An 8,262-nucleotide genomic window follows, 5' to 3' on the forward strand; every position below is an offset into this window, starting at 1 on the left:
CTGCTTCTAGGTAAGGGGAAGAAGGCAGAGTTTGGCTGTGGTTTCTCTGTCTCTCTCCTGCAAACCTCTGCAATGGGTGAAGAGGTTGGTCGTTAACCTAGAAGATGATTTCTTCCCTCCAGCCCGAAGTTTCCCTAAGGTCACCATGAAGTTTCTGTTCTCACAACTGGGGAGGAAGAGCGAGGCTCGTAGAACAACGTCCCTGTATCTGCTCAGATCTTTGGTTCGCTGTGACCGTAAGTAACACCCGGAAGAAAGGGTGAGCAGTGGTGTGCATTTGACTGCATGCACGCTGAATGTGGCCCAAGCTCCTTTCCATGTTTCACCTGAGAAAGGTCACTCCAGTGGTGATGCACAGAGGTGCGTGCGTGCTCACAAAGCTTATGCTGCCCAGGGGAATTGTGTTCTGCTGAACTGCATTGAAGCAGCTGAAGAATCTGTCTGGGTAGTTATAAACCACGCTACCCCAGGAATGACATTTGAAGCTCAGGAACGCTCCAAGCGCAAACAGCAGCGAATTCCAGGGCAGACCCCATTTCTCGAGCTCTCTGTGTGAGGCAGGCCTGCAAAAGAGTGGTAGAAGTGGAGCTGCTCGGGGCTTCTGCTGCTTCTCCTGAAGCCAGACTTTTGCCCTGTGCTTTCTGTCTCGTTGTGTGGGATAGGGACACTTTGACCCTGTTGCTTTTGGGAGGGGACTCTGGGGCAATGTACCTGTATTTCTTTCAGCCCTGAGAATAAGAGAGAAAAGGCGCCTGGTTGTGAGGGCAGTGGAGTCTGTGTTTGGAGACCCCCGGAGGAAGGTGAGGTGGTTGGGGGAGGGATGGTGGCAGAAAAAAGCCTTTCCCTCTGTGTGGAGCCTGGCAAGGAAACAACAGGAGGCTGCTGGTTTGGACCTAGCCGAGGTTCCCGGCTCTGTCATGTTAGCAGCAGAGCTGCTGCCAGGAGGGGCCTTGGGGACTGTCTGCTTGTCACCTCACCAAAGACCCAAAGTAGGGCCTTCATGCATAGGTCAGGGACAGGCAGCTTTCCTTGAGCTTCCAGAGAGGGACTAATCATTACCCTCCTTTGCCATCACCTCCCTGGCAGGTGAAGGCTGCGGTCCTGTCTTTCATCAAGGAGCTGTTCAGCTCTGGTGTGGAGAACTGTTCGGCGTGGGGGATGGTGGCCTATGTTTTCCAGGAGTTCAGCCGGGCCACCAGCAGACTGGTAAGGGGGGAACTTGGCATTTTGGACTGTGTTCTGTGCCCTGTGCATGTTGACCGCTCCGTTGGACTTCCCTGAGGATGTGGAGGCCCCCGAACGGCAGTTCTTGCGCCCCTGGTGCACTCCCACTCTCTCCTCCTCCTCCTCCTCCTCCTCCTCCTCCTCCTCCTCCTCCTCCTCCTCCTCCACCTGGGGGCCAGTCCTGCTGTATTCCCAGGGCAGGAAAGGAGCGTAACCCCTCTGAAGAACACAGTTCCTTGCATTTCCTTTGGTGTCATTGAAAGAGAGCTCACGCCTTGGAGCACCTCCTGGGCTTAATGCACAATTTAGGTGACTGGGTTGCACTCCCAAACAGGCAGTGGCTCTCTCGGGTGCCATTCTGTGTCATTTTCCCTGCAGCCTGGGACCTGCCTCCAACCCCCTGGCCCTCCCCATCCCCCCCACAACACCCTCCAAGGCTTCCCACTCTTGTCCTTCCTCAGGGGACCTGTGCTCCCAAAGCAAAAGCCAAGTCTCCTCCTGAAGCCTCTAGCCTCCTGGTGAAGAAACAGGAACTGATGGCAGCGTTTGCAAACTTCTGTCTTGCAGGAGACAAGGAACCTCTCTGAGAGGAAAGTGCGGGAAGAAAGCACACTTCAAGCTCTGTGCTTGCAAGTCCTTCACTCCCTGGACGTCTCAGTGAGCGGGATGGCAAGAGTAAGTCATCCCCCCGCCTGGTGCTACTCGTTGCCTTGAGGATCCTTCCTTCTAGCCCTCCCCCTCTCCACTGACAAGCTCTGCAGAGCCTGCGGCTACCAGAATGTCGTGTCCGAGGAGAGGACTTGGAGGGATGGGAATAATGATGCCCTGCTTTGCTGTATTGTCCTCTGCAGCTCCTGTGGCCCCGGCTCCTCCAGTTTGTGGTGCCAGCTCAGTACACCGGCACTCTGGTCCCACTCTCCCACTGCCTCAGGGCGCTGATGGAGGGACAGGAGAGAGCAGAAGGGGGGAAGGAGGAACCCGACTACCTGGGCCACCGAGAACGAGGTAGAGAGCAGAAACCCTCCCCAGATATTCTGTCCTGCTCTGTCAGGGACAGGGGCTGAGTCTGTGTGTCTGTCTGTCCCCGGCAGACCCAACGGGGAGGCGAGGGAGAGTGAGGAGCGCAGCCCTGGCCTTCTGCGAGGGCGCTTGGAGGCCTGCCCTGTATTTCCTCTGTGCCCCAGAGGAGAGGCCTTGCTCTTCCTTTCCCAGCTTTCTCCCTGTGAAACGGAGGACTTGTGCATGGCAGTGCTGCGCAGTTACCTTCCTTTCAGGACATTAAACTTGTGGGAGCCCTTGGGTGGGAAGAGCTGTGGGAGGGCAAATTATCCGCAGAACCTCAGCCTCCTTCGGTCCTGTGGTGGAGGGCGTCCCCGAGATGAACAGGGGAATGTGAGGAGGGGACTTGGCCTGCTGAAACAGAGCTTTTTTTCTCCTTCCAGCCAAATTGCCAACTCCCCAGGCTCTGCTGGCACGGCTCCTGGTGAGTAGGCAGGGACTGCGGGAAGCAGAGTTTTTCTGACCAAGGGGAAGGGGGAGAGGTCGGGGCGGGGAGGCTGTTGGCATGGCAGGTGCTTGCAGCCTCCAAGGAGGAGCCAGTCTGCTGGAGCACATCTTTCCTTTCCTGGACTGCCTGGGGATTCCTCCTGTGCCTCTCTGGAGCAGCAGGGAGGCTGCCTTCCGCAGGGAGGCAGTGCAAAAGGAGAAGCAGCTCTGCTGGGTGCTGGCTGCCATGGCAGGAGCAGACCCCTCCTTCTTTCTGGGACCAACTGCTGTTCCTCTGGCAGGCCTGGAGCTCCACTTCTCTCTCCTTCCCTCTTCTAGTTGCTTGCCCGGTTCCCTTATGAAGGAGGTGGCTACGGAGTTGCTGCCCTGCAGTTGCTGCAGGCCCTTCACAGGACAATTCACCGAGCGGTGGGGATTCCTTGGAGGGTGCAGATCCCGTCCCTGCTGCAGTACCTTGAAGGTAAGGGGTCTGCCGGGAGGGGATAGAGTTGGAGAGCACACAAGGGGAGGCAGGAGAAGGCAGGTGCCCTGTGTGAGCAAGAGGAACAGGGCCTGGAGAGTCTCCAAGCCATCTTGTTTTGCATCCCTTCCAGTTCCAGGCAGCTGGGACAGACAGCTGAGAGAAGCAGTGCCCCGAGACCCGCCGAGGCCTGGGTGGGATTTAGCCTCACACGTTGCATCAGAAGGGCCGGCTCTGGCAGCATCCCCCCATCCTTGCCTGGATAGCATTTGGGAGGGATCGCCTTGCCCCTTCTGGAGGTTTGGTGACACTGCCCTCTCTTTGCAAGTTCAGAGTCACCAGGGGAGCCCAGCTTGGCAGCAGCAGCAGCTCTTTCTCACAGGAAACCCAAGATGGTCTTGAAAGGCCCTTCTGCTTCCTTTTCTTTTCTTATTTTTTTTCTCCTTCTCCTGGGAGGAAATAGGAGCTGCAGACTGGTTGCAGAGCCCCCTGGAAAGTTCATCTGGCCACCTGAGTGCAGCTGCTCTGGCACTTGGTCAAGTGAAATGACACGTTCCTGAAGTGCCTCTCTCAGTAGCTTCATAGCATAGGCTAAAAGGCCATAATTTTGCTGGAAAACATGTGTTCCATGTAGTGTGCGCTGTGTTCTGGATGGTTGTGGCAGCTGCTTGGAAGCAGTGGGCATGACAAGGGGCCAGTATTTCCCAGATGTGATTCAGTGGCCTTGGAAGAAATGGGAGTCCGACATGCTCTATGCCTTTGGCCTCACAAAGAGGGTGGCACAGGTGTCTTTTAGCTGTGACATACTCGGTGTGTTCTGCTAGCTGGTAGCTGGGGTTTTGGGTTACAAAGGAGACACTGGGATGCTTCTCTTGGGCTCACTGAAATGAGATGACCTGCTGCTGTGCCTTCTTGCTTTCCAGGAAAAGATGAGAGCTCCCTGGACTGTGCAGAATGGGAGGGCCTCCTGCTGAAGGTACAGCGTTCTTTTGTGCTGTCTGAAGGAGAGAGGGAAGACAAGAGAGAGCAAAACAAGTCTGTGGGGAGGACGGGACAGTAGGCAATGAGGAATGCTACTAACTAGACAACGGCCGAACCAAACGCATTTTGCTGTTCATTGGCATTGCAATGACTTGAACGGGACTGCAAATGCAGACTTCCGTAGGAAAGCATGTCGGGGAAGCTACAGGCTTGTTTCTGATTCTTTGGTGTAAATACCCTTTTGACTTTGTGACCCGCTTGACTGGGTCATGAGGAATGAGAGAAGATAACCAGGAAAGGGACATCCTGAGGGTGTCAGGCAAGGCGTGAGACCACCCACCCCATCTTCTGAGGTTTCCCTCAAGTTCCAACCCCATCTTTGGCTCGTAGCAATCAGGAAACAAATGAGGGTGTGTGGTGGTGGTGGTGGGGGGGGGGGGCGCGGATGGCTGGTCTTGGTGGTAAGGTTTTGGGCATCCCTGTGCTCTCCCTAAACTTGGGCCTGTTGTCCAAAAAGCACTGCTGCCTCTTTGTCTAGAGTTTCCTGAGACCCAGGGGAACCTCAGCTGCCATGTTGCAAGAAGAGCCTGGGGCAGCTTAAAGGGAAGATGGCTTATCTGTAGTGCTAGCTATCCCCAGAGAACTTCTTGTTAGGTTGGAAGGTGCAGAAGGCCTTGACAAAACCTGAGGCAGCCTTTGCTTCACTTTGTGTTTTCTCCATAGTTCCTGAGAACATCCCTAGAGACAATAGAGAACCAGACCTGGATCGTGCACCTGAACGTTGAGTTAACTCAGCAGATGGCCAAGTATCCGAACCTTTCCAAGGAGAAGGTTGGTCCTCTGCTAGGACTTTGCCTCTACTGCTCGTCTCTGGGAGGTGTGGTGGCAGAGCCCCAGGACGCTTCTCTGACTGGCGTATGAGCCGAGACATGGTCTTCTCAACACAGGCTCTTTTCACTGCTTCCCACTGCCTGCCCTCCAAAACGGTTTTCTTCTTCTTCTTCTTCTTCTCCTGTAAATTCTCTGCATAGAGCCGGTCACTGGAGTGGGCTAAAGAATGGGCTGTTTGCACAGTCTTGCATGTGGGGCTGTCTCTTGGCCCTCGAGATGGAGTGGTACCTGAGTGCTCCACTTCTGCAGCAGTGTCGGGGTGCTGGCCTCTTCTCTTTCAGGGTTTCCTGTACAAGGCTGTGGGGACAGCACTGGCAGCTTCTCAGGACATCAGCTACGTTCAGGAGCAGATGCAGAGCTATTTGGAAGGAATCAGTTCTCTGGAAGCTTCTGAGAGAGAGGTGGGCGTTCTCTTCCTCGTGCTGCTTTCTCCAGGGTTCCTCCGGGAAGCCTGAGTCTCCTTGCCGGACTCTACTTTCTGGTGGGGCTTGATTTGGGGCTTTTGGTTGCTGAGTCCCTCAGGCAATATCCTGCTTGGCCACTGGAGCTGGCAAGGGACGAGTGTGTGGGACGGAAACCGACTCCCTCTTCACTGTGTTGCAGGGCCCAATCTCTGTGCTAGCATGCTCTGCTGAGAGCCACCTTGACCTTGCCTTGACTGTTGTCCAAGAGTTTGATGCTGCTGGGCAGAAAAGTAGACTTTCGGGGGTCCTCACCTTCCGGGAGGTAAGGGAAGTAGGTTTTCCTTGGTGTCTTGGCTGTGTTTGCTTGTGTAAGAGCTGCCTGAAGCCTCTCCCCGGAGTCCTGGCCCTTCACTCACCTTCCGGAGGGAGCATGTTTACGCAGGCATGGGTGAAAGCTGTGGGCCCAGTGGTGGCAAGAAGAGCAAATGGCCACAGGAAGAGTGCTGAGCATGATTTCAGCTCAGCTGGCAACTGGGAAAGAGGAAGGGTCACCGGGCAGTGATGGGACTCCAGGGCTGTCCATGGGGGAGGTTCTGCACTTCAGCCCTCCGTTGCCTAAGAGCTCCAGCTAGTGTGAGGGAGAGCAGCTCTCTTCCCCAGCAAGTTAAGAGAGGCTTTGAGGGATTCCTTGAGGAAAGGCTTTGGGAAGTGTGGGTGGAAATGGCAAGCTCGTACAGGTTTGGAGGCAGTTTCTCAATAAGAAGCAACTGGAAAGTCTGCGGTAAAACAAAGAGGTTGGACTGATTCCTGACGGCTGTTCCAACTGTGCAGGAGAATGAAAAGGCGAAAAGAGCAAAGATGTGTGCTGCTGTCATGCTAGCCTACAGCCGGATAGCTCTGCACGCTCCCAAAGAGCTGCTTTGTTCCCGAGTCGAGACGGTCATCGTGGAAAACATCCTGTGTCGGTACAGGAGCAGCTCGCAGGTGGGTGCTCAGAACGCTCTTTGTTCAAGCTATCAGTTCAGAGCCAGCTCCGGCCCTCCTCTGAACCGGAGCCTGCTGAGACGGAGTATCTGCCTGGAAAGATCCCCTCTCAGCGAGAGTCTTGAACCTCCGCTTTCCCACCTGTCACTCTCCCCCTTTTCATATCCCTCTGTCATTGCGGTTCTTTGTGTTCTGGGCGGCTTGTCTGAGATGCTAGAGATTCTAAGCCCAAAGAGATTTGCTTCCCCGCTCTTTCAGGCTAGAGTCCGGAGGGTCTCTTCTGGGTAAGAAGCTGGTGAGGCCACTTAGTCCTAGGACCTGAGGGGACATCTCCTCCCTCTGAAATAGAGCCAGAGCTGAGGTCGCTGAGGCTTGTGGAGGATGCCATTTCTTCCCTGCATGGCACTTTGGGGATAGCTTTGGCCCTGGGTTAATTATCCTTTGGCGCTCGTGTTAGCCTTTTGCCCTTTGGTCCTTTGAGCAGCTCCTCATGTGTGTCATCTTGCTTTTCTCTCGTGGTCCTCAGGACGTAGAGCTCAAGCTGGCCCTGATCCAGAGTGTCGCCGAAGTCAGCTGTGCCATTCAAGGCGTCAGCAACGTGAAGAGCTTTAATTTCTCTTCCAAAAGGGTGCTGCTTGCGATTCTGCTGGTGAGTGACACGGCACGAGGGAGGCTGTCCTGCCAAAGAGCTGGTGTTTGTGCAGTGAGATGCACATGTTTCCTCAGAGGTGCAATGTTCTCTGTTGGTTGTGAAAGACTCTGGGCAAAGCTGGGAACTTCCAAGCCCAGTCCCCAGCATGGCAGGACCCCTGTGTGCTGCCGCCCTGTGGGCAGTGCCTGGGAAGAGCAATGGCTCCGTCCTCTCTGGAGTTGGGAAGTGCTCTTAGGGCAGAGGTGTGGGAGCAGTCTGCATGAAGGCCGTATGTGTTAGTCACAAGAGTGGAAGAAGAGGCCAATTGTCTTGCTGAGGGAGGGCCTTCTTCTTCCCTCCCTGCTCAACCCTCTGTATTTGTCTCTCTGTGAACTACAGGACTTCATGGAGCAGGAGCCCGTGGGTTGCCCGGCTTCGCCTGTGCATTGCAAGGCAATGCTTGCACTTGAGCATTTGAGGTAGGGCATTTCCTCCTGGGTGCTGGGTATTCTCCTGCGTACTGCAGAGCAGCTGACGAAGCTTCACGGTTGACCCAGCCATGGGGTCAGGAGCTATTTGTGGTGTGGGATGAGGCGGTGATCAGCACTTTGTATGCTCCTGGAAGGCATGAATGTGGCAGAGGGACTGGAGTCTAGGTTTGGAGCGAGACGGCTTGGGGCTGTAGACCGGAGGAGTGTGGGGAAGAGAGTTAGTGGTGTGGGGGAAAGGCTTCTGGCGGGCAGGCTGGCTGTGTGGCTGAGGGAAGGGAGCTGCCCGCTCTCTGTAGCCTGGGAGTCTGATGTTCTCTTGTGGCCTGTGAGTGAGGCAAGAATCCATGGAAGCAGGTGGAAGTGCTCCTTGTCAAGGAAGCACAGTGTTGGGATTTGGGGCTCCAGCTTAGATGGACTCTAGCTGCCACTGGCTAATGCTGTTAAGTCTGCTGTCTGAATTGTCTCTCTCTTGTTTTCTGCCAGCAAGATCAAGCCGTCTCTGACCTGGGAGGAAAACTGCCATCTGCTTCGCCAGTGCTCGCAAAGCCTAATTGCCCTGCCTCCCCTTGAGCAGAGCCAAGAGGAAGGGGAGGCAGCAAAGGATGCTCAGCATGGGCAGGTAGCTGCCAAGCCCCTGCTGCTGCCCTCGGGGTTCAGTGCTGCCCTGAATTCTGGCAGCCTCTCTGGCTG

General features: G+C 55.3%; 1 long non-coding RNA gene across 1 annotated transcript; it reads left to right on the forward strand.

The window, feature by feature from the left end:
* Positions 1-3,147: 3,147 nt before the first annotated feature.
* On the forward strand, positions 3,148-4,920 carry LOC135326447 (uncharacterized). The gene is made up of 3 exons (XR_010386837.1): positions 3,148-3,190; positions 4,114-4,166; positions 4,895-4,920. It is a non-coding gene; the product is annotated as an uncharacterized LOC135326447 (long non-coding RNA).
* The last annotated feature ends 3,342 nt before the right edge of the window (positions 4,921-8,262 follow it).

The sequence above is a fragment of the Dromaius novaehollandiae genome, unplaced genomic scaffold, assembly GCF_036370855.1.
Source record: "Dromaius novaehollandiae isolate bDroNov1 unplaced genomic scaffold, bDroNov1.hap1 HAP1_SCAFFOLD_64, whole genome shotgun sequence".
Classification (NCBI taxonomy): domain Eukaryota; kingdom Metazoa; phylum Chordata; class Aves; order Casuariiformes; family Dromaiidae; genus Dromaius; species Dromaius novaehollandiae.